Source organism: Pseudophryne corroboree, unplaced genomic scaffold (genome assembly GCF_028390025.1).
Source record: "Pseudophryne corroboree isolate aPseCor3 unplaced genomic scaffold, aPseCor3.hap2 scaffold_121, whole genome shotgun sequence".
NCBI lineage: Eukaryota > Metazoa > Chordata > Amphibia > Anura > Myobatrachidae > Pseudophryne > Pseudophryne corroboree.
Window position 1 is genome coordinate 712,819 of NW_026967835.1, and position 25,649 is coordinate 738,467.

General features: G+C 45.9%; 8 non-coding genes and 1 pseudogene across 8 annotated transcripts; 7 read left to right on the top strand and 2 right to left on the bottom strand.

Annotated features, from left to right (window-relative positions):
- Nucleotides 1-2,446: 2,446 nt before the first annotated feature.
- On the top strand, nucleotides 2,447-2,602 carry LOC134991964 (U1 spliceosomal RNA). The gene has a single exon (XR_010196163.1). It is a non-coding gene; the product is annotated as a U1 spliceosomal RNA (small nuclear RNA).
- A 4,969-nt stretch (nucleotides 2,603-7,571) lies between these two features.
- Nucleotides 7,572-7,645, top strand: TRNAN-AUU (transfer RNA asparagine (anticodon AUU)). The gene has a single exon. It is a non-coding gene; the product is annotated as a tRNA-Asn (tRNA).
- Nucleotides 7,646-13,710: 6,065 nt separating this feature from the next.
- LOC134992155 (U1 spliceosomal RNA) lies at nucleotides 13,711-13,874 on the top strand. The gene has a single exon (XR_010196343.1). It is a non-coding gene; the product is annotated as a U1 spliceosomal RNA (small nuclear RNA).
- A 152-nt stretch (nucleotides 13,875-14,026) lies between these two features.
- On the top strand, nucleotides 14,027-14,189 carry LOC134992592 (U1 spliceosomal RNA). Its single transcript, XR_010196734.1, has one exon. It is a non-coding gene; the product is annotated as a U1 spliceosomal RNA (small nuclear RNA).
- A 671-nt stretch (nucleotides 14,190-14,860) lies between these two features.
- On the top strand, nucleotides 14,861-15,024 carry LOC134992210 (U1 spliceosomal RNA). The gene has a single exon (XR_010196396.1). It is a non-coding gene; the product is annotated as a U1 spliceosomal RNA (small nuclear RNA).
- A 152-nt stretch (nucleotides 15,025-15,176) lies between these two features.
- Nucleotides 15,177-15,339, top strand: LOC134992530 (U1 spliceosomal RNA). Its single transcript, XR_010196687.1, has one exon. It is a non-coding gene; the product is annotated as a U1 spliceosomal RNA (small nuclear RNA).
- Nucleotides 15,340-15,994: 655 nt separating this feature from the next.
- Nucleotides 15,995-16,158, top strand: LOC134992169 (U1 spliceosomal RNA). Its single transcript, XR_010196357.1, has one exon. It is a non-coding gene; the product is annotated as a U1 spliceosomal RNA (small nuclear RNA).
- An 8,315-nt stretch (nucleotides 16,159-24,473) lies between these two features.
- On the bottom strand, nucleotides 24,474-24,615 carry LOC134992447 (U1 spliceosomal RNA; annotated as a pseudogene).
- A 152-nt stretch (nucleotides 24,616-24,767) lies between these two features.
- On the bottom strand, nucleotides 24,768-24,931 carry LOC134992555 (U1 spliceosomal RNA). Its single transcript, XR_010196706.1, has one exon. It is a non-coding gene; the product is annotated as a U1 spliceosomal RNA (small nuclear RNA).
- Between the last annotated feature and the right edge of the window lie 718 nt (nucleotides 24,932-25,649).

A 25,649-nucleotide genomic window follows, 5' to 3' on the forward strand; every position in this document is an offset into this window, starting at 1 on the left:
TCCCAGGGTTACTCTAGGGGTTACATTTGGGGAAATCACAGGGGTCAGCATACCCAGAATGCAATGAATGAACCTCACCCTGGGAGAATAATCTTCATGACCATGGTATCTCCTATGCAAAATAAGTATGATTTGGGATAGAGCTGGGGAGGGCCACTGCTCAGGCACATCTCTGTCAAGTTAAGGAGATTCAACTGAGGCAGCACAAGGGAACTCTCATCTTGGGACAACAACTGCAGGGAGAACATATAATTTCAGATGAACATGGGAGGGCAGAAGGCTGCCTAATACTGAAGCACCCCCCAAACAACAAACCAAATGCAACAACTAGTGCAAGCATTCCTGGGGGAAGGCCTGCCACAGATGGATTTGATGGATTTGATTATGAAAAGAGAAAAGGGGCATGCAGGGCATGGCGGCCTTTTGCGGCGCTTGGCTGACCCCTAGTTTGCATTAAACACCTCCACCCTCCGTCGGTGTGGGGCTCTTGTTGGCTATGCCCCAGCACCTGAAGCATTCAAGCTGATTTCTTGCTGCAGCTGGGCACTGTAACAGCTCCAGAGCTGCTCTGTAAGGCAAGTAAAAGGGTGTGGGCCCTGCAGCACTACCTGTAGTTTGCATTGTGCGTTGGAAGGCACAAAGTAAGCAGACAGGAGAAGTCAGGAGAGTGCACAAGGGCATAGAAGGCAGCGGCTCAAGAAAAGAGAAGTGGAAACAGACAGCAAACTAGGCTGGAGAGAGACCTGAGACAAAGAGATCTGAATTATACGAGAGCCGACCAGGGGAAACACAAATTATGCAGTCAAGTTTCCCACAGGAGTATATAGGATACAACCCAGTGGTACCTGACGACATAGATACTAACAGCTATTTAATAACATTACGCTAGAAAGTGATTATTAGCAACATATATATCTATATAAACAACCCCGCCAGGGTTGTGCCTTCAAAAATAATCACACACGGACACGCTTTTTAAACCTTTTTTTCACATCTCTTTATTCTTCTTATGCACATGTATGTTAGTTCTGTGATTTTAACCTTTATGTTTCACTGCAGTTTGGGATAATAATATTAATATTTATCCAATTTTAATACATACTTAATAAAGGTTATATTTTATGATTCATTCATTCTGTCCAGTGCGTCAACAGTGCAGATTTCTTCTTGTTTTTTCTCCCAAATTCTATAACAATGACAGTAAATGTTGTTTCTTTTCAAACAGAACTTTCTTGACCATGCTTCTTTTTTGAAAGATCTGGGAGCACATGGAAAACAGTACAAACCATGCAGTATCACAAGAGCCTTTATTTGATCTTTCATGAAGATAGAGCAGAATTGAGGACACGTCAACAATTTCTGCCGAAGGTGGTTCATCTTTCCACATGGTGCCTTTGGCCACTGACACCTTCGTTGAGTCAAAGTCTCTGGCTGTGGTCAGAACTTTGAAAATTTATGTCACCAGAACGGTTCAGATTAGGAAAACAGAGGCTCTGTTTGTCCTGTATGCTCCCAACAGGATTGGGTGTCCTGCTTCCATGTAGACCATTATGCGCTGGATCTGTGGTAAGATTCAGCATGCTCATTCCACGGCAGGATTGCCGTTACTGAATTAGGTGAAGACCCATTCTACTAGAAAGGTGGGTTCATCCTGGGCAGCTGGTCGGGGAGTCTCGGCATTGCAACTTTGCCGAGCAGCTATTTAGTAAACACTTTTGCTAAGTTTTAAAAGTTTTAGAGTAAAGGAGATTCAACTGAGGCAGCACAAGGGAACTCCCATCTGGGGACAACAACTGCAGTGAGAACACATATTTTCAGATGAACATGGGAGGGCAGAAGGCTGCCTAATACTGAAGCACCCCCAAACAACAAACCAAATGCAACAACTAGTACAAGCATTCCTGGGGGAAGGTCTGCAGAAGACGGATTTGCATACAGTGATGTCATCCAAGCAGTGGGCCAAAGTTGGCTGGAATCCTCATCTGCATATGAAAAGAGAAAAGGGGTATGCAGGGCATGGCGGCCTTTTGCGGCGCTTGGATGACCCTTAGTTCGCATTAAACACCCCCACCCTCCTTTGGTGTGGGGCTCATGTTGGCCATGCCCCAGCCCCTGAAGCATTCAAGCTGATTTCTTGCAGCAGCTTGGCACTGTAACAGCTCCAGAGCTGCTCTGTAAGGCAAGTAAAAGGGTGTGGGCCCTGCAGCACTACCTGTAGTTTGCATTGTGCATTGGAAGGCACAAAGTAAGCAGACAGGAGGAGAAGTCAGGATAGTCCACAAGGGTATAGAAGGGAGGGGCTCAAGAAAAAAGAAGTGGAAACAGACAGCAAACTAGGCTGGAGAGAGACCTGAGACAAAGAGATCTGAATTATATGAGAGCCGACCAGGGGAAACACAAATTATGCAGTCAAGTTTCCCACATTTGGGGAAATCGCAGGGGCAGCACACCCAGGTGAGATACTATAATCAGGACGGTGCTTCTCCCAGGGCAAGGCTCACCCATTGCACTCTGGGTGTGCTGCTCCTACGATTTCCCCAAATGTGGGACACTTGACTGCATAATTTGTGTTTCCTCTGGTCGGCTCTCGTATAATTCAGATCTCTTTGTCTCAGGTCTCTCTCCAGCCTAGTTTGCTGTCTGTTTCCACTTCTTTTTTTCTTGAGCCGCTCCCTTCTATGCCCTTGCGCACTATCCTGACTTCTCCCGTCTGCTTACTTTGTGCCTTCCAACGCACAATGCAAACTACAGGTAGTGCTGCAGGGCCCACACCCTTTTACTTGCCTTACAGAGCAGCTCTGGAGCTGTTACAGTGCCCAGCTGCTGCAAGAAATCAGCTTGAATGCTTCATGGGATGGGGCATGGCCAACATGAGCCCCACACCAAAGGAGGGTGGGGGTGTTTAATGCGATCTAGGGGTCATCCAAGCACCGCAAAAGGCTGCCATGCCCTGCATAACCCTTTTCTCTTTTCATATGCAGATGAGGGTTCCAGCCAACTTTGGCCCACTGCTTGGATGACATCACCGTATGCAAATTCGTCTCCTGCAGACCTTCCCCCAGGAATGCTTGTACTAGTTATTGCATATGGTTTGATATTTGATGGTGCTTCAGTATTAGGCAGCCTTCCGCCCTCCCATGTTCATCTGAAAAGATGTGGTCTCCCTGCAGTTGTTGTCCCCAGACGAGAGTTCCCTTGTGCTTCCTCAGTTGAATCTCCTTAACTTGACGGGGGAGGGGCTTGCCCGAGCAGCCACCCTCCCCAGCCCTATCCCAACTCATACTTATTTTGCATATGAGATCTCTATATCATGAAGATTGTTCTCACAGGGTGAGGTTCATCCATTATATTTTAAAATAGGAAGGTTCAAATTACATATTTGAATTGCATCTATGTGCTGGATTCAAATGCCCCCCCCCCCTTCCTTTCTCAATTGTGCCCGTCAGCAGCTATTCTAAGGTTGCTGCCAATGGGTGTGACACATTAATTTCTTCTGTGGGGTACACTGGACTCCACAAGGATTCACATTGGGGTGTAGAGTAGGATCTTGATCTGAGGCACCAACCGGCTCAAAGCTTTTGACTGTTCCCAAGATGCTCAGCGCATCCTCCTCTATAACCCCGCTTCCATGAACAGGGAGCTCAGTTTGTAGTTGGTGCCTTCAGTAGCAGGCCACTTAACAGGGGCCTGCCTCAGGCAGCCTATTCTGAGCTATTAATTTTGACAAGAAAAGAAGAACTTGTTTTATGAGAATCTACAAGGGCTGCAGCAGGCTAGGTCTAATAGACATCTTTACTGCAGCTTCATCACTCCCAGCGGCGCTGTATACTCCCGTGCCCTGGTTGCTGGGTCACTGCAGCGGAGGCTTCGGTTTCTTCCTAAGGTCAGTCACACACACACCGCCCTTCCGGATCACGAGGCCGCTGATTAAGGGGAGCGTGGCCGTAGGGGGTGGGCCGTGTGCGCACTGGGGTGGACACTGATTACTGGGCAGCCGCTCCACAAGCCACCAGGTACAGTTAAGGAGCACAGGTCTGGGGGTTTTTCTCCTATATTAACCCAATTTTGTACTGCCCGCAGCGCATTGTGATAGGTAATAGGGCCTGATTCAGGTTGGATTGCAATCACAATAAGCGATCCAACTGCAAAAATTGCTAAGAGCATACGCATGTGCCTGCATGCGATCGCCTCTAACTGTCAATCGGGGCAGGGGGGGAGAGTGGGGTCAGCAACACTCCATTTCCAAGTCAGGGATGGAGCAGTGCGGGGGCAAGGCTTCAAAATGGGGTCTGCAATGGAGGAGACACAGGGGGCGTGGTCACAGCGGCTGTATGACATCACATTCAGCCGCTGTGATCACAAAAATGGTGGCGGCTTCCTGCGGGCACATACAGTCTGCACCAGCAGGAGGCTACACCATTGTTTATGATCACGCTGAACTGCAGTGCGACTGCAATTACAGCATGGTCAAGAAGGGAGGTGTCATACTGGGTGGCCATGCCCTGTCACTGTGCAGGAGCCAGCACCGCTAACACACTAGTCCCCGGGTGCAGCCCCCAACCCCCGGGACACCCGGAGCAACAAAATGTAGATTCAGGCCACCAGGCCACGCCCCTACCTATGAAATCATGCCTCCTTTTTACCATTGCGCTGCTTATTTGCACGCACTGCATTACAATCTCCCTCGCCACCTCTCTGGGTGTCACCAGTGATAGTGACACCTCTGCCATGCTTGTAGCAGCTGGTCCAAAGATCTATGCCTCAAGCCCTGAGTGTTTGCCCTTGTGACTTGTTGATCATCATAGCGAAGCAGATGCTTACAGAAAACTGCAGGGGCTTAGATTGAAAATAAAAAAAATTGATGGGTATAAGGTAGAGAGGAGCGGGTTCGGTTCTCCGAGAACCGAATTCCCCACGAACTCCACGTTGTTTACACTGGTCTGAGGCAGGCTCGGTTGTTCCCGCCTGACTCGGAAAACCTGAACAAGGGAAAATGTCATCATCCCGCTGTCGGATTCTCGCGAGATTCGGATATTATATATAGAGCTGCGCGTTGCCGCCATTTTTACTCGTGCATTGAAGAGAGAGCGGAGAGGACGTGGCTATGTTCTCTCAGTGGAAATCTCAATATCAGTGCTCAGTATCAGTGGTTACTTATTGCTGCTCAGTAATACTAGTAGTGTGTCTCTCCTGCTCAGTGTCAGTTCTCAGTAGTATCCTCATCAGTGCTCAGTATCACTGCTCATTGTCTTGTGCTGCATTGTGGTGCTCAGCATACTACAGTACATTACTAATAGTCCAGTGCTGCATCTTGCTGCTCAGTGTCAGTTCTAGTATCCTCATCAGTGCTCACTATCACTGCTCATTGCATTGTGGTGTTCTGTATACTACAGTAATATAGTAACATATAGTAACATAGTTTTTGAGGTTGAATAGAGGCAAATTGCCCATCGTGTTCAACCTGTTTTAAGTTGTGATGATTCTACATACTTGCTGAATAATGTTTTATGACTAGTTAGCTACTATAACTCATGTTACCCCCGGATTAACCATGTTGATATTTTAAGTATTATAACCTTGGATAGCTTTTTCATTCAGAAATGTATCCATTCCTTTTTTAAATCCAATTACAGAGTCTGCCATTACCACCTTCCCTGGCAGGGAATTCCACATCCTGATTGCCCTAACAGTGAAGAACCCTTTCCTCCTTTGCATTCTGAATTTCCTCCAGTTGCAGCGAGTGACCACGTGTTCTTTTAATAAATAATTCCTCTGATAACTCTTTGTTATGTATCTTTACATATTTGAAGATATTAATAATATCTCCTCTTAGGCACCTCTTTTCTAGTGTATACATATTCAGCCTAGTAAGTCTTGGGTATGGGTGAAGATGTTTCTCACAAAATTGTTGCACCAAAGCATCATTGAAATTCAAGCTGGAAAGATGATTTTAACATATCACTTGTACATTTTGTACTGCTCTTCTGGTGACAATGTAGTTTGTTTTTGTCAATTACCATTTTAATAATAGGGTAAAGAAAATTAAGTGGATTTTTGAAAGAAAACAATACTGTCAATATACTATTAAAACAAATTAAAATGGTAAAAGTTATTGTACTTTAAGTAAAAATAAAAGAGCCAAAATATCAATCCCAGTTTTGGATTACTTTAATTAACAAAAAACAATGCATATAGCAGAGGATAGTTTCAATCTGCCTACCTCTGGGTTATGGGCCCAGCATGCTTCCGTTGCAGTACTCTGCTGCTCATGTAAGTGCAAGAGAACCTGAAGCACTCACTCATCATGGGAAAGTACCAATGTGTTTCTTACAAAAACTCTCCAGATTATTGACTTTTTAAAGTTTTTCTAGGAAACGTTCTAGATGAATGCTTATTAGCCTTTGTCAGTATATACTTTTACGAGGTGTCTCTGTGGTGCAATCGGTTAGCATGTTTGGCTATTAACCAAAAGGTTGGTGGTTCAATCCCACCCATGGATGTAATTGACCTTGTGATTAGATTTTGGTAATCTTTAAGTAGACAAGTCAAAATGTCAAACTCCCTCTTATGGTGTAGGGTACCTGGCCTTCTCTGATGTAATCAGAGTTAGATTTGATTAAGTGATTTTATAAAAAACAGCTAGGAAGCACAATTTAGCAGTGGGTTGCAGAGAAAAAAAACTATGCTGGCAGAAAAGTCCAATTGAGTGATTAAACAGCTCTTCATTTTCTGATTTTATGTTTATGCTAACAAATTTGCTCTCTGAAAAGTGTCCACAAAGTAAAGTCTCTGATTAACACCTTTGTAGGAATGGTTTTTCACCTATTACTGAATTAAACTTGCTTCATTGGAAAGGCAGCAAGATGCATCCTCATTTCAATGTCTACTGAAATAATACAGGTTGACACCAGGAAACATAAACGTCACTGCATCCTTGCTGCTTCCTCATGGGGAAGTCTGTTTAATGTGAAAACAAGGTGATATCTAATCAGCACACAGGTAAGGAATTAAGAAAATCTTTCTTTATGGGTGAAGATGTTTCTCACAAAATTGTTGCACCAAAGCATCATTGAAATTCAAGCTGGAATGATGATTTTAATATATCACTTGTACATTTTGTGCTGCTCTTCTGGTGACAATGTAGTTTGTTTTTGTCAATTACCATTTTAATAATAGGGTAAAGAAAATTAAGTGGATTTTTGAAAGAAAACAATACTGTCAATATACTATTAAAACAAATTAAAATGGTAAAAGTTATTGTACTTTAAGTAAAAATAAAAGAGCCAAAATATCAATCCCAGTTTTGGATTACTTTAATTAACAAAAAACAATGCATATAGCAGAAGATAGTTTCAATCTGCCTACCTCTGGGTTATGGGCCCAGCATGCTTCCGTTGCAGTACTCTGCTGCTCATGTAAGTGCAAGAGATCCTGAAGCACTCACTCATCATGGGAAAGTAGCAATGTGTTTCTTACAAAAACTCTCCAGATTATTGACTTTTTAAAGTTTTTCTAGGAAACGTTCTAGATGAATGCTTATTAGCCTTTGTCTGAATGGACTTTTACGAGGTGTCTCTGTGGTGCAATCGGTTAGCATGTTTGGCTATTAACCAAAAGGTTGGTGGTTCAATCCCACCCAGGGATGTAATTGACCTTGTGATCAGATTTTGGTGATCTTTAAGTAGACAAGTCAAATTTTCAAACCCCCTCTTATGGTGTAGGGTACCTGGCCTTCTCTGATGTAATCAGAGTTAGATTTGATTAAGTGATTTTATAAAAAACAGCTAGGAAGCACAATTTAGCAGTGGGTTGCAGAGAAAAAAAAATTATGCTGGCAGAAAAGTCCAATTGAGTGATTAAACAGCTCTTCATTTTCTGACTTTATTTTTATGCTAACAAATTTGCTCTCTGAAAAGTGTCCACAAAGCCAAGTCTCTGATTAACACCTTTGTAGGAATGTTTTTTCACCTATTACTGAATTAAACTTGCTACATTGGAAAGGCAGCAAGATGCATCCTCATTTCAATGTCTACTGAAATAATACAGGTTGACACCAGGAAACATAAACGTTACTGCATCCTTGCTGCTTTCTCATGTGGAAGTCTGTTTAATGTGAAAACAAGGTAATATCTAATCAGCACACAGATAAGGAATTAAGAAAATCTTTCTTTATGGGTGAAGATGTTTCTCACAAAATTGTTGTCCCAATGCATCATTGAAATTCAAGATGGAAGATGATTTTAATATATCACTTGTACATTTTGCATTGCTCTTCTGGTGACAATGTAGTTTGTTTTTGTCAATTACCATTTCAGTAATAGGGTAAAGAAAATTAAGTGGATTTTTTAAAGAAAACAATGCTGTCAATATACTATTAAAACAAATTAAAATGATAAAAGTTATTGTACTTTAAGTAAAAATAAAAGAGCCAAAATATCAATCCCAGTTTTTGATTACTTTAATTATAAAAAAAAAATGCACATAGCAGAGGATAGTTTCGATTAATCGACCTCTGGGTTATGGGCCCAGCATCCTTCCATTGCACTACTCTGCTGCTCATGGAAGTCCGAGAGATCCTGAAGACTAAATTGATTAAAGGCCTAAAAGTACTGGACTATAAGGAAAGACTTACTAGGCTGAATATGTATACACTAGAAAAGAGGTGCCTAAGAGGAGATATTATTAATATCTTCAAATATGTAAAGATACATAACAAAGAGTTATCAGAGGAATTATTTATTAAAAGAACACGTGGTCACTCGCTGCGACTGGAGGAAAGTTCAGAATGCAATGGAGGAAAGGGTTCTTCACTGTTAGGGCAATCAGGATGTGGAATTCCCTGCCAGGGAAGGTGGTAATGGCGGACTCTGTAATTGGATTTAAAAAAGGAATGGATACATTTCTGAATGAAAAAGCTATCCAAGGTTATAATACTTAAAATATCAACATGGTTAATCCGGGGGTAACATGAGTTATAGTAGCTAACTAGTCATAAAACATTATTCAGCAAGTATGTAGAATCATCACAACTTAAAACAGGTTGAACACGATGGGCAATTTGCCTCTATTCAACCTCAAAAACTATGTTACTATATGTTACTATATTACTGTAGTATACAGAACACCACAATGCAATGAGCAGTGATAGTGAGCACTGATGAGGATACTAGAACTGACACTGAGCAGCAAGATGCAGCACTGGACTATTAGTAATGTACTGTAGTATGCTGAGCACCACAATGCAGCACAAGACAATGAGCAGTGATACTGAGCACTGATGAGGATACTACTGAGAACTGACACTGAGCAGGAGAGACACACTACTAGTATTACTGAGCAGCAATAAGTAACCACTAATACTGAGCACTGATATTGAGATTTCCACTGAGAGAACATAGCCACGTCCTCTCCGCTCTCTCTTCAATGCACGAGTAAAAATGGCGGCAACGCGCAGCTCTATATATAATATCCGAATCTCGCGAGAATCCGACAGCGGGATGATGACATTTTCCCTTGTTCAGGTTTTCCGAGTCAGGCGGGAACAACCGAGCCTGCCTCAGACCAGTGTAAACCACGTGGAGTTCGTGGGGAATTCGGTTCTCGGAGAACCGAACCCGCTCCTCTCTACCTTATACCCATCAATTTTTTTTATTTTCAATCTAAGCCCCTGCAGTTTTCTGTAAGCATCTGCTTCGCTATGATGATCAACAAGTCACAAGGGCAAACACTCAGGGCTTGAGGCATAGATCTTTGGACCAGCTGCTACAAGCATGGCAGAGGTGTCACTATCACTGGTGACACCCAGAGAGGTGGCGAGGGAGATTGTAATGCAGTGCGTGCAAATAAGCAGCGCAATGGTAAAAAGGAGGCATGATTTCATAGGTAGGGGCGTGTCCTGGTGGCCTGAATCTACATTTTGTTGCTCCGGGTGTCCCGGGGGTTGGGGGCTGCACCCGGGGACTAGTGTGTAAGCGGTGCTGGCTCCTGCACAGTGACAGGGCATGGCCACCCAGTATGACACCTCCCTTCTTGACCATGCTGTAATTGCAGTCGCACTGCAGTTCAGCGTGATCATAAACAATGGTGTAGCCTCCTGCTGGTGCAGACTGTATGTGCGCGCAGGAAGCCGCCACCATTTTTGTGATCACAGCGGCTGAATGTGATGTCATACAGCCGCTGTGACCACGCCCCCTGTGTCTCCTCCATTGCAGACCCCATTTTGAAGCCTTGCCCCCGCACTGCTCCATCCCTGACTTGGAAATGGAGTGTTGCTGACCCCACTCTCCCCCCCTGCCCCGATTGACAGGCAGAGGCGATCGCATGCAGGCACATGCGTATGCTCTTAGCAATTTTTGCAGTTGGATCGCTTATTGTGATTGCAATCCAACCTGAATCAGGCCCTATTACCTATCACAATGCGCTGCGGGCAGTACAAAATTGGGTTAATATAGGAGAAAAACCCCCAGACCTGTGCTCCTTAACTGTACCTGGTGGCTAGTGGAGCGGCTGCCCAGTAATCAGTGTCCACCCCAGTGCGCACACGGCCCACCCCCTACGGCCACGCTCCCCTTAATCAGCGGCCTCGTGATCCGGAAGGGCGGTGTGTGTGTGACTGACCTTAGGAAGAAACCGGAGCCTCCGCTGCAGTGACCCAGCAACCAGGGCACGGGAGTATACAGCGCGGCTGGGAGTGATGAAGCTGCAGTAAAGATGTCTATTAGACCTAGCCTGCTGCAGCCCTTGTATATTCTCATAAAACAAGTTCTTCTTTTCTTGTCAAAATTAATAGCTAAGAATAGGCTGCCTGAGGCAGGCCCCTGTTAAGTGGCCTGCTACTGAAGGCACCAACTACAAACTGAGCTCCCTGTTCATGGAAGCGGGGTTATAGAGGAGGATGCGCTGAGCATCTTGGGAACAGTCAAAAGCTTTGAGCCGGTTGGTGCCTCAGATCAAGATCCTACTCTACACCCCAATGTGAATCCTTGTGGAGTCCAGTGTACCCCACAGAAGAAATTAATGTGTCACACCCATTGGCAGCAACCTTAGAATAGCTGCTGACGGGCACAATTGAGAAAGGAAGGGGGGGGGGGCATTTGAATCCAGCACATAGATGCAATTCAAATATGTAATTTGTACCTTCCTATTTTAAAATATAATGGATGAACCTCACCCTGTGAGAACAATCTTCATGATCAAGAGATCTAATATGTAAAATAAGTATGAGTTGGGATAGGGCTGGGGAGGGTGGCAGCTCGGGCAGCCCCTCCCCCGTCAAGTTAAGGAGATTCAACTGAGGAAGCACAAGGGAACTCTCGTCTGGGGACAACAACTGCAGGGAGACCACATCTTTTCAGATGAACATGGGAGGGCGGAAGGCTGCCTAATACTGAAGCACCATCAAATATCAAACCATATCCAACAACTAGTAAAAGCATTCCTGGGGGAAGGTCTGCAGCAGACTGATTTGCATACGGTGATGTCATCCAAGCAGTGGGCCAAAGTTGGCTGGAACCCTCATCTGCATATAAAAAGAGAAAAGGGGCATGCAGTGCATGGCGGCCTTTTGCAGTGCTTGGATGACCCCTAGTTCGCATTAAACACCCCCACCCTCCTTTGGTGTGGGGCTCATGTTGGCCATGCCCCATCCCCTGAAGCATTCATGCTGATTTCTTGCAGCAGCTGGGCACTGTAACAGCTCCAGAGCTGCTCTGTAAGGCAAGTAAAAGGGTGTGGGCCCTGCAGCACCACCTGTAGTTCGCATTGTGCGTTGGAAGGCACAAAGTAAGCAGACGGGAGGAGAAGTCAGGATAGTACACAAGGGCATCCTTTTCTCTTAGTCCGTAAAGGATGCTGGGGTCACATTAAGAACCATGGGGTATAGACGGGATCCGCAAGAGACATGGGCACTTTAAGACTTTCAAAGGGTGTGAACTGGCTCCTCCCTCTATGCCCCTCCTCCAGACTCCAGTTATAGGAACTGTGCCCAGGGAGACGGACATTTCGAGGAAAGGATTTATTGTTAAACTAAGGTGAGCATCTTACCAGCTCACACCTTAAGCATGCCGCAGAACGTGGCAGAACGTGGCATTCAACAGAACACAAGCCAACGGCATGAACAATTGCAGCAAGAAGGCCAGGTACCCTACACCATAACAGGGGTTTTCGAAATTTTGACTTGTCTACTTAAAGATCACCAAAATCTGATAACAAGGTCAATTACATCCCTGGGTGGGATTGAACCACAAACCTTTTGGTTAATAGCCGTACACACGAACTGATTGCGCCACAGCGACACTTTGCAAAAGTACATACTGACAAAGGCTAATAAGCATTCTCATGCTGCTTTCTCATGTGGAAGTCTGTTTAATGTGAAAACAAGGTGATATCTAATTAGCACACAGGTAAGGAATTAAGAAAATCTTTATTTAAGGGTGAAGATGTTTCTCACAAAATTGTTGCCCCAATGCATCATTGAAATTCAAGCTGGAAAGATGATTTTAATATATCACTTGTACATTTTGTATTGCTCTTCTGGTGACAATGTAGTTTGTTTTTGTCAATTACCATTTTAATAATAGGGTAAAGAAAATTAAGTGGATTTTTGAATGAAAATAATACTGTCAATATACTATTAAAACAAATTAAAATGGTAAAAGTTATTGTACTTTAAGTAAAAATAAAAGCTAAAATATCAATCCCAGTTTTGGATTACTTTAAATGGACTGCAGATCTCTCTTGGCCTGGACCTATGGGGGTCAAATGCAGGACATTGCATGTCAGCCATGTTGTCACATCTCGGCTGAAAGAATACAAAATTATATATATACAGTCACTTGAAAACATTATTGGTGATTATTCCTGCAGGTAATCACCACACCTTAGATCACATATAATTTGTGATCCTCCTTTCTCTATTCAAACGTGACAGCAAGGCTCACCCATTGCACTCTGGGTGTGCTGCTCCTGCGATTTCCCCAAATGTGGGAAACTTGACTGCATAATTTGTGTTTCCCCTGGTCGGCTCTCGTATAATTCAGATCTCTTTGTCTCAGGTCTCTCTCCAGCCTAGTTTGCTGTCTGTTTCCACTTCTCTTTTCTTGAGCTGCTCCCTTCTATGCCCTTGCGCACTATCCTGACTACTCCCGTCTGCTTACTTTGTGCCTTCCAATGCACAATGCAAACTACAGGTAGTGCTGCAGGGCCCACACCCTTTTACTTGCCGTACAGAGCAGCTCTGGAGCTGTGACAGAGCCCAGCTACTGCAAGAAATCAGCTTGAATGCTTCAGGGGCTGAGGCATAGCCAACATGAGCCCCACACCGAAGGAGGGTGGAGGTGTTTAATGCGAACTAGGGGTCATCCAAGCGCCGCAAAAGGCCGCCATGCCCTGCACGCCCCTTTTCTCTTTTCACATGCAGACGAGGGTTGAAGCCAACTTTGACCCACTGCTTGGATGACATCACCATATGCAAATCCATCTGCTGCAGGCCTTCCCCCAGGAATGCTTGGACTAGTTGTTGCATTTGGTTTGTTGTTTGGGGTTGCTTCAGTATTAGGCAGCCTTCTGCCCTCCCATGTTCATCTGAAAATATGTGTTCTCCCTGCAGTTGTTGTCCCCAGATGAGAGTTCCCTTGTGCTGCCTCAGTTGAATCTCCTTTACTTGACAGAGATGTGCCTGAGCAGCGGCCCTCCCCAGCCCTATCCCAAATCATACTTATTTTGCATAGGCGATACCATGGTCATGAAGATTGTTTTCCCAGGGTGAGGTTCATTCATTGCATTCTGGGTATGCTGACCCCTGTGATTTCCCCAAATGTGGGAAACTCAACTGCATTATTTGTGGTAGTGGGGGACTGTGTTTGTGCTTTCCTCTGGTCAGCTCTGGTAAAAGTCAGATTTCTTTGTCTCAGATCTTCCTCTAGCCTTGTTCTTCTTTCGAGAGTTCCCTTGTGCTGCCTCAGTTGGATCTCCTTCACTTGACAGGGGGGTACCCGAGCAGCGACCCTCCCCAGCTCTAGCCCAAATCCTACTTACCTGCAAGGTGAGATACTATGATCATGAAGGTGCTTCTCCCAGGGCAAGGCTCACCCATTGCACTCTGGGTGTGCTGCTCCTGCGATTTCCCCAAATGTGGGAAACTTGACTGCATAATTTGTGTTTCCCCTGGTCGGCTCTCGTATAATTCAGATCTCTTTGTCTCAGGTCTCTCTCCAGCCTAGTTTGCTGTCTGTTTCCACTTCTCTTTTCTTGAGCTGCTCCCTTCTATGCCCTTGCGCACTATCCTGACTTCTCCCGTCTGCTTACTTTGTGCCTTCCCATGCACAATGCAAACTACAGGTAGTGCTGCAGGGCCCACACCCTTTTACTTGCCGTACAGAGCAGCTCTAGAGCTGTTACAGTGCCCAGCTGCTGCAAGAAATCAGCTTGTATGCTTCAGGGGCTGGGGCATAGCCAACATGAGCCCCACACCGAAGGAGGGTGGAGGTGTTTAATGCGAACTAGGGGTCATCCAAGCGCCGCAAAAGGCCGCCATGCCCTGCACGCCCCTTTTCTCTTTTCATATGCAGACGAGGGTTGAAGCCAACTTTGACCCACTGCTTGGATGACATCACCATATGGAAATCCATCTGCTGCAGGCCTTCCCCCAGGAATGCTTGCACTAGTTGTTGCATTTGGTTTGTTGTTTGGGGGTGCTTCAGTATTAGGCAGCCTTCTTCCCTCCCATGTTCATCTGAAAATATGTGTTCTCCCTGCAGTTGTTGTCCCCAGATGAGAGTTCCCTTGTGCTGCCTCAGTTGAATCTCCTTTACTTGACAGAGATGTGCCTGAGCAGCGGCCCTCCCCAGCCCTATCCCAAATCATACTTATTTTGCATAGGAGATACCATGGTCATGAAGATTGTTCTCCCAGGGTGAGGTTCATTCATTGCATTCTGGGTATGCTGACCCCTGTGATTTCCCCAAATGTGGGTAACTCGACTGCATTATTTGTGGTAGTGGGGGACTGTGTTTGTGTTTTCCTCTGGTCAGCTCTGGTAAAAGTCAGATTTCTTTGTTTCAGATCTTCCTCTAGCCTTGTTCTTCTTTCGAGAGTTCCCTTGTGCTGCCTCAGTTGGATCTCCTCCACTTGACAGGGGGGTGCCCGAGCAGCGACCCTCCCCAGCTCAAGCCCAACTCCTACTTACCTACCAGGTGAGATACTATGATCATGAAGGTGCTTCTCCCAGGGCAAGGCTCACCCATTGCACTCTGGGTGTGCTGCCCCTGCGATTTCCCCAAATGTGGGAAACTTGACTGCATAATTTGTGTTTCCCCTGGTCGGCTCTTGTATAATTCAGATCTTTTTGTCTCAGGTCTCTCTCCAGCCTAGTTTGCTGTCTGTTTCCACTTCTTTTTTCTTGAGCCCCTCCCTTTTATACCCTTGTGCACTATCCTGACTTCTCCTCCTGTCTGCTTACTTTGTGCCTTCCAATGCACAATGCAAACTACACACCCTTTTACTTGCCTTACAGAGCAGCTCTGGAGCTGTTACAGTGCCAAGCTGCTGTAAGAAATCAGCTTGAATGCTTCAGGGGCTGGGGCATTGTCAACATGAGCCCCACACCGAAGGAGGGTGGGGGTGTTTAATGCGAACTAAGGGTCATCCAAGCGCCGCAAAAGGCCGCCATGCCCTGCATACCCCTTTTCTCTTTTCATATGCAGATGAGGGTTCCAGCCAACTTTGGCCCACTGCTTGGATGACATCACCGTATGCAAATCCGTCTTCTGCAGAACTTCCCCCAGGAATGCTTGTACTAGTTGTTGCATTTGGTTTGTTGTTTGGGGGTGCTTCAGTATTAGGCAGCCTTCTGCCCTCCCATGTTCATCTGAAAATATGTGTTCTCCCTGCAGTTGTTGTCCCCAGATGAGAGTTCCCTTGTGCTGCCTCAGTTGAATCTCCTTTACTTGACAGAGATGTGCCTGAGCAGCGGCCCTCCCCAGCCCTATCCCAAATCATACTTATTTTGCATAGGCGATACCATGGTCATGAAGATTGTTCTCCCAGGGTGAGGTTCATTCATTGCATTCTGGGTATGCTGACCCCTGTGATTTCCCCAAATGTGGGAAACTCGACTGCATTATTTGTGGTAGTGGGGGACTGTGTTTGTGCTTTCCTCTGGTCAGCTCTGGTAAAAGTCAGATTTCTTTGTTTCAGATCTTCCTCTAGCCTTGTTCTTCTTTCGAGAGTTCCCTTGTGCTGCCTCAGTTGGATCTCCTTCACTTGACAGGGGGTGCCCGAGCAGCAATCCTCCACAGCTCTGGCCCAACTCCTACTTACCTGCCAGGTGAGATACTATGATCTTCACTGTTGGGGCAATCAGGATGTGGAATTCCCTGCCAGGGAAGGTGGTAATGGCGGACTCTGTAATTGGATTTAAAAAAGGAATGGATACATTTCTGAATGAAAAAGCTATCCAAGGTTATAATACTTAAAATATCAACATGGTTAATCCGGGGGTAACATGAGTTGTAGTAGCTAACTAGTCATAAAACATTATTCAGCATGTATGTAGAATCATCACAACTTAAAACAGGTTGAACACGATGGGCAATTTGCCTCTATTCAACCTCAAAAACTATGTTACTATATGTTACTATATTACTATGTTACTGTAGTATACAGAACACCACAATGCAATGAGCAGTGATAGTGAGCACTGATGAGGATACTAGAACTGACACTGAGCAGCAAGATGCAGCACTGGACTATTAGTAATGTACTGTAGTATGCTGAGCACAACAATGCAGCACAAGACAATGAGCAGTGATACTGAGCACTGATGAGGATACTACTGAGAACTGACACTGAGCAGGAGAGACACACTACTAGTATTACTGAGCAGCAATAAGTATCCACTGATACTGAGCACTGATATTGAGATTTCCACTGAGAGAACATAGCCACGTCCTCTCCGCTCTCTCTTCAATGCACGAGTAAAAATGGCGGCAACGCGCAGCTCTATATATAATATCCGAATCTCGCGAGAATCCGACAGCGGGATGATGACATTTTCCCTTGTTCAGGTTTTCCGAGTCAGGCGGGAACAACCGAGCCTGCCTCGTACCAGTGTAAACCACGTGGAGTTCGTGGGGAATTCGGTTCTCGGAGAACCGAACCCGCTCCTCTCTACCTTATACCCATCAATTTTTTTTATTTTCAATCTAAGCCCCTGCAGTTTTCTGTAAGCATCTGCTTCGCTATGATGATCAACAAGTCACAAGGGCAAACACTCAGGGCTTGAGGCGTAGATCTTAAGACCAGCTGCTACAAGCATGGCAGAGGTGTCACTATCACTGGTGACACCCAGAGAGGTGGCGAGGGAGATTGTAATGCAGTGCGCGCAGATAAGCAGCGCAATGGTAAAAAGGAGGCATGGTTTCATAGGTAGGGGCGTGGCCTGGTGGCCTGAATCTACATTTTGTTGCTCCGGGTGTCCCGGGGGTTGGGGGCTGCACCGGGGACTAGTGTGTGAGCGGTGCTGGCTCCTGCACAGTGACATGGCATGGCCACTAGAGATGTGCACCGGAAATTTTTCGGGTTTTGTGTTTTGGTTTTGGGTTCGGTTCCGCGGCCGTGTTTTGGGTTCGAACGCGTTTTGGCTAAACCTCACCGAATTTTTTTTGTCGGATTCGGGTGTGTTTTGGATTCGGGTGTTTTTTTCAAAAAACCCTAAAAAACAGCTTAAATCATAGAATTTGGGAGTCATTTTGATCCCAAAGTATTATTAACCTCAATAACCATAATTTCCACTCATTTTCAGTCTATTCTTAACACCTCACACCTCACAATATTATTTTTAGTCCTAAAATTTGCACCGAGGTCGCTGGATGACTAAGCTCAGTGACCCAAGTGGCCGACACAAACACCTGGCCCATCTAGGAGTGGCACTGCAGTGTCACGCATGATGGCCCTTCCAAAAAACACTCCCCAAACAGCACATGACGCAAAGAAAAAAAGAGGCGCAATGAGGTAGCTGTGTGACTAAGCTCAGCGACCCAAGTGGCCGACACAAACACCTGGCCCATCTAGGAGTGGCACTGCAGTGTCACGCAGGATGGCCCTTCCAAAAAACACTCCCCAAACAGCACATGACGCAAAGAAAAAAAGAGGCGCAATGAGGTAGCTGTGTGACTAAGCTCAGCGACCCAAGTGGCCGACACAAACACCTGGCCCATCTAGGAGTGGCACTGCAGTGTCACGCAGGATGGCCCTTCCAAAAACACTCCCCAAACAGCACATGACGCAAAGAAAAAAAGAGGCGCAATGAGGTAGCTGTGTGACTAAGCTCAGCGACCCAAGTGGCCGACACAAACACCTGGCCCATCTAGGAGTGGCACTGCAGTGTCACGCAGGATGGCCCTTCCAAAAAACACTCCCCAAACAGCACATGACGCAAAGAAAAAAAGAGGCGCAATGAGGTAGCTGTGTGACTAAGCTCAGCGACCCAAGTGGACGACACAAACACCTGGCCCATCTAGGAGTGTCACTGCAGTGTCACGCAGGATGGCCCTTCCAAAAAACACTCCCCAAACAGCACATGACGCAAAGAAAAATAAAAGAAAAAAGAGGTGCAAGGTGGAATTGCCTTGGGCCCTCCCACCCACCCTTATGTTGTATAAACAGGACATGCACACTTTAACCAACCCATCATTTCAGTGACAGGGTCTGCCACACGACTGTGACTGAAATGACGGGTTGGTTTGGACCCCCACCAAAAAAGAAGCAATTAATCTCTCCTTGCACAAACTGGCTCTATAGAGGCAAGATGTCCACCTCATCATCATCCTCCGATTCATCACCGTGTACATCCCCCTCCTCACAGATTATCAATTCGTCCCCACTGGAATCCACCATCTCAGCTCCCTGTGTACTTTGTGGAGGCAATTGCTGCTGGTCAATTGATTATAATTCATTTTAATGAACATCATCTTCTCCACATTTTCTGGAAGTAACCTCGTACGCCGATTGCTGACAAGGTGAGCGGCGGCACTAAACACTCTTTCGGAGTACACACTTGTGGGAGGGCAACTTAGGTAGAATAAAGCCAGTTTGTGCAAGGGCCTCCAAATTGCCTCTTTTTCCTGCCAGTATACGTACGGACTGTCTGACGTGCCTACTTGGATGCGGTCACTCATATAATCCTCCACCATTCTTTCAATGGTGAGAGAATCATATGCAGTGACAGTAGACGACATGTCCGTAATCGTTGGCAGGTCCTTCAGTCCGGACCAGATGTCAGCATCAGCAGTCGCTCCAGACTGCCCTGCATCACCGCCAGCGGGTGGGCTCGGAATTCTGAGCCTTTTCCTCGCACCCCCAATTGCGGGAGCATGTGAAGGAGGAGCTGTTGACCGATCAAGTTCCGCTTGACTTGATAATTTTCTCACCAGCAGGTCTTTGAACCCCTGCAGACTTGTGTCTGCCGGAAAGAGAGATACAACGTAGGTTTTAAATCTAGGATCGAGCACGGTGGCCAAAATGTAGTGCTCTGATTTCAACAGATTGACCACCCGTGAATCCTGGTTAAGCGAATGAAGGGCTCCATCCACAAGTCCCACATGCCTAGCGGAATCGCTCTGTCTTAGCTCCTCCTTCAATGTCTCCAGCTTCTTCTGCAAAAGCCTGATGACGGGAATGACCTGACTCAGGCTGGCAGTGTCTGAACTGACTTCACGTGTGGCAAGTTCAAAAGGTTGCAGAACCTTGCACAACGTTGAAATCATTCTCCACTGCGCTTGAGACAGGTGCATTCCACCTCCTATATCGTGGTCAGATGTATAGGCTTGAATGGCCTTTTGCTGCTCCTCCATCCTCTGAAGCATATAGAGGGTTGAATTCCACCTCGTTACCACTTCTTGCTTCAGATGATGGCAGGGCAGGTTCAGGCGTTTTTGGTGTTGCTCCAGTCTTCTGTACGTGGTGCCTGTACGCCGAAAGTGTCCCGCAATTCTTGTGGCCACCGACAGCATCTCTTGCACGCCCCTGTCGTTTTTTAAATAATTCTGCACCACCAAATTCAAGGTATGTGCAAAACATGGGACGTGCTGGAATTTGCCCAGATATAATGCACGCACAATATTGCTGGCGTTGTCCGATGCCACAAATCCACAGGAGAGTCCAATTGGGGTAAGCCATTCTGTGATGATCTTCCTTAGTTGCCGTAAGAGGTTTTCAGCTGTGTGCGTATTCTGGAAAGCGGTGATACAAAGCGTAGCCTGCCTAGGAAAGAGTTGGCGTTTGCGAGATGCTGCTACTGGTGCCGCCGCTGCTGTTCTTGCGGCGGGAGTCAATACATCTACCCAGTGGGCTGTCACAGTCATATAGTCCTGAGTCTGCCCTGCTCCACTTGTCCACATGTCCGTGGTTAAGTGGACATTGGGTACAACTGCATTTTTTAGGACACTGGTGAGTCTTTTTCTGAGGTCTGTGTACATTTTCGGTATCGCCTGCCTAGAGAAATGGAACCTAGATGGTATTTGGTACCGGGGACACAGTACCTCAATCAAGTCTATAGTTGGCTCTGAAGTAATGATGGATACCGGAACCACGTTTCTCACTGCCCAGGATGCCAAGGCCTCAGTTATCCGCTTTGCAGCAGGATGACTGCTGTGATATTTCATCTTCCTTGCAAAGGACTGTTGGACAGTCAATTGCTTGGTGGAAGTAGTAAAAGTGGTCTTACGACTTCCCCTCTGGGATGACCATCGACTCCCAGCAGCAACAACAGCAGCGCCAGCAGCAGTAGGCGTTACACTCAAGGATGCATCGGAGGAATCCCAGGCAGGAGAGAACTCGTCAGAATTGCCAGTGACATGGCCTGCAGGACTATTGGCATTCCTGGGGAAGGAGGAAATTGACACTGAGGGAGTTGGTGGGGTGGTTTGCGTGAGCTTGGTTACAAGAGGAAGGGATTTACTGGTCAGTGGACTGCTTCCGCTGTCGCCCAAAGTTTTTGAACTTGTCACTGACTTATGATGAATGCGCTGCAGGTGACGTATAAGGGAGGATGTTCCGAGGTGGTTAACGTCCTTACCCCTACTTATTACAGCTTGACAAAGGCAACACACGGCTTGACACCTGTTGTCCGCATTTCTGTTGAAATACTTCCACACCGAAGAGCTGATTTTTTTGGTATTTTCACCAGGCATGTCAATGGCCATATTCCTCCCACGGACAACAGGTGTCTCGCCGGGTGCCTGACTTAAACAAACCACCTCACCATCAGAATCCTCCTTGTCAATTTCCTCCCCAGCGCCAGCAACACCCATATCCTCCTCATCCTGGTGTACTTCAACACTGACATCTTCAATCTGACTATCAGGAACTGGACTGCGGGTGCTCCTTCCAGCACTTGCAGGGGGCGTGCAAATGGTGGAAGGTGCATGCTCTTCACGTCCAGTGTTGGGAAGGTCAGGCATCGCAACCGACACAATTGGACTCTCCTTGTGGATTTGTGATTTTGAAGAACGCACAGTTCTTTGCTGTGCTTTTGCCAGCTTAAGTCTTTTCATTTTTCTAGCGAGAGGCTGAGTGCTTCCATCCTCATGTGAAGCTGAACCACTAGCCATGAACATAGGCCAGGGCCTCAGCCGTTCCTTGCCACTCCGTGTGGTAAATGGCATATTGGCAAGTTTACGCTTCTCCTCCGATGATTTTTATTTAGATTTTTGAGTCCTTTTTTTACTGATATTTTGTGTTTTGGATTTTACATGCTCTGTACTATGACATTGGGCATCGGCCTTGGCAGACGACGTTGATGGAATTTCATCGTCTCGGCCATGACTAGTGGCAGCAGCTTCAGCACGAGGTGGAAGTGGATCTTGATCTTTCCCTATTTTTGGAACCTCAACATTTTTGTTCTCCATATTTTAATAGGCACAACTAAAAGGCACCTCAGGTAAACAATGGAGATGGATGGATACTAGTATACTTATGGATGACGAGTGACTGACGACACAGAGGTAGCTACAGCCGTGGACTACCGTACTGCGTCTGCTAGTATAGAGATGATAATTAATGATATAAAAAAAATATATATATAACTACTGTAGGTATATATAATATAATGACGGACCTGGTGGACACTGTCAGCAGACTGCTAAACTACTAGTATGAAGAAGATAGAAAAAAACTTCCACCACAGGTAGGTAGGTATACAATTATGGACGAGCACTGACGACACAGAGATAGCCACAGCCGTGGCCTACCGTACTGCGTCTGCTAGTATAGAGATGATAATTAATGATATAAAAAAAAATATATATAACTACTGTAGGTATATATAATATAATGACGGACCTGGTGGACACTGTCAGCAGACTGCTAAACTACTAGTATGAAGAAGATAGAAAAAAAAACCCACCACAGTTAGGTATACAATTATGGACGAGTGACGACACAGAGGTAGGTACAGCCGTGAACTACCGTACTGCGTCTGCTAGTATAGATAATATACTAAATATATTACTACTGTAGGTATATAATATAATGACGGACCTGGTGGACACTGTCAGCAGACTCCTAAACTACTAGTATGAAGAAGATAGAAAAAAAAACCCCACCACAGGTAGGTATACAATTATGGACGAGCACTGACGACACAGAGGTAGGTACAGCCGTGGACTACCATACTGCATCTGCTTGTATAGATAATATAATAAATATATTACTACTGTAGGTATATAATATAATGACGGACCTGGTGGACACTGTCAGCAGACTGCTAAACTACTAGTATGAAGAAGATAAAAAAAAACCCCACCACAGGTAGGTAGGTATACAATTATGGACGAGCACTGACGACACAGAGATAGCCACAGCCGTGGACTACCGTACTGCGTCTGCTAGTATAGATAATATAATAAATATATTACTACTGTAGGTATATAATATAATGATGGACCTGGTGGACACTGTCAGTAGACTCCTAAACTACTAGTATGAAGAAGATAGAAAAAAAAAAACCACCACAGGTAGGTAGGTATACAATTATGGACGAGCACTGACGACACAGAGATAGCCACAGCCGTGGACTACCGTACTGCGTCTGCTAATATAGAGATGATAAAGATGAAAAAAAAAATATAACACTACTGCAGATAAATATTTATATAATATATGTATGACGGACCTGCTGGACACTGTCAGCAGAATGCGTTTATAGAATAAAAAAAAAACACCACAGGAGTGTTTAACTTTTTCAGGCAGACAATATACTGGTGGTCACACTGGCAGCAAAAGTGTGCACTGTACTCCTGCTATAACTGCTCCCCAGTCTCCCCCACAATTAAGCTGTGTGAGCAGTGAGCACTCAGCACAGTCAGATATACATAGATGATATATCATGCAGCACACTGAGGCTGAGCACAGATATGGTATGTGTATCGTTTTTTTTCAGGCAGAGAACGGATTATAAATAATAAAACTGGTGGTCACTATCAGCAAAACTCTGCACTACTGAGTACTCCTGACAAGTTCAACTGCTCCCCAAATTAGTAGTAAATCAATTGTCACTCGTCTCTATCTTCTAATCTAAACGGAGAGGACGCCAGCCACGTCCTCTCCCTATCAATCTCAATGCACGTGTGTATACTCCCGTGCCCTGGTTGCTGGGTCACTGCAGCGGAGGCTCCGGTTTCTTCCTAAGGTCAGTCACACACACACCGCCCTTCCGGATCACGAGGCCGCTGATGAAGGGGAGCGTGGCCGTAGGGGGTGGACCGTGTGCGCACTGGCGTGGACACTGATTACTGGGCAGCCGCTCCACTAGCCACCAGGTACAGTTAAGGAGCACAGGTCTGGGGGTTTTTCTCCTATATTAAACCAATTTTGTACTGCCCGCAGCGCATTGTGATAGGTAATAGGGCCTGATTCAGGTTGGATTGCAATCACAATAAGTGATCCAACTGCAAAAATTGCTAAGAGCATACGCATGTGCCTGCATTTTCTGCGGCCTGGGGGAAGGCCTGCAGCAGATGGATTTGCATATGGTGATGTCATCCAAGCAGTGGGTCAAAGTTGGCTTCAACCCTCGTCTGCATATGAAAAGAAAAAAGGGGTGTGCAGGGCATGGCGGCCTTTTGCGGCGCTTGGATGACCCCTAGTTCGCATTAAACACCTCCACCCTCCTTCGGTGTGGGGCTCATGTTGGCTATGCCCCAGCCCCTGAAGCATTCAAGCTGATTTCTTGCAGCAGCTGGGCACTGTAACAGCTCCAGAGCTGCTCTGTAAAGCAAGTAAAAGGGTGTGGGCCCTGCAGCACTACCTGTAGTTTGCATTGTGCGTTGGAAGGCACAAAGTAAGCAGACGGGAGAAGTCAGGATAGTGCACAAGGGTATAGAAGGGAGGGGCTCAAGAAAAAAGAAGTGGAAACAGACAGCAAACTAGGCTGGAGAGAGACCTGAGACAAAGAGATCTGAATTATATGAGAGCCGACCAGGGGAAACACAAATTATGCAGTCAAGTTTCCCACATTTGGGGAAATCGCAGGGGCAGCACACCCAGAGTGCAATGGGTGAGCCTTGCCCTGGGAGAAGCATCTTCATGATCATAGTATCTCACCTGGCAGGTAAGTAGGAGTTGGGCTAGAGCTGGGGAGGGTCGCTGCTCGGGCACCCCCCTGTCAAGTGAAGGAGATCCAACTGAGGCAGCACAAGGGAACTCTCGAAAGAAGAACAAGGCTAGAGGAAGATCTGAGACAAAGAAATCTGACTTTTACCAGAGCTGACCAGAGGAAAGCACAAACACAGTCCCCCACTACCACAAATAATGCAGTTGAGTTTCCCACATTTGGGGAAATCACAGGGGTCAGCATACCCAGAATGCAATGAATGAACCTAACCCTGGGAGAACAATCTTCATGACCATGGTATCTCCTATGCAAAATAAGTATGATTTGGGATAGGGCTGGGGAGGGCTGCTGCTCAGGCACATCTCTGTCAAGTAAAGGAGATTCAACTGAGGCAGCACAAGGGAACTCTCATCTGGGGACAACAACTGCAGGGAGAACACATATTTTCAGATGAACATGGGAGGGCAGAAGGCTGCCTAATACTGAAGCACCCCCAAACAACAAACCAAATGCAACAACTAGTTCAAGCATTCCTGGGGGAAGGCCTGCCGCAGATGGATTTGCATATGGTGATGTCATCCAAGCAGTGGGTCAAAGTTGGTTCAAACACCTTTGCAAAGTTCTATAAGTTTGATACCCTGGCTGAGGAGGACCTCCTGTTTGCTCAATCGGTGCTGCAGAGTCATCCGCACTCTCCTGCCCGTTTGGGAGCTTTGGTATAATCCCCATGGTCCTTACGGAGTCCCCAGCATCCTCTAGGACGTAAGAGAAAATAAGATTTTAAACCTACTGGTAAATCTTTTTCTCGTAGTCCGTAGAGGATGCTGGGTGCCCGTCCCAAGTGCGGTCTACTTCTGCAAGACTTGTATATAGTTATTGCTTACATAAGGGTTATATGTTAGTTTTCATCGGTCTTGGACTGATGCTATGTTGTTTTCATACTGTTAACTGGGTAGTATATCACAAGTTATACGGTGTGATTGGTGTGGCTGGTATGAATCTTGACCTTGGATTAACAAAAATCCTTTCCTCGTACTGT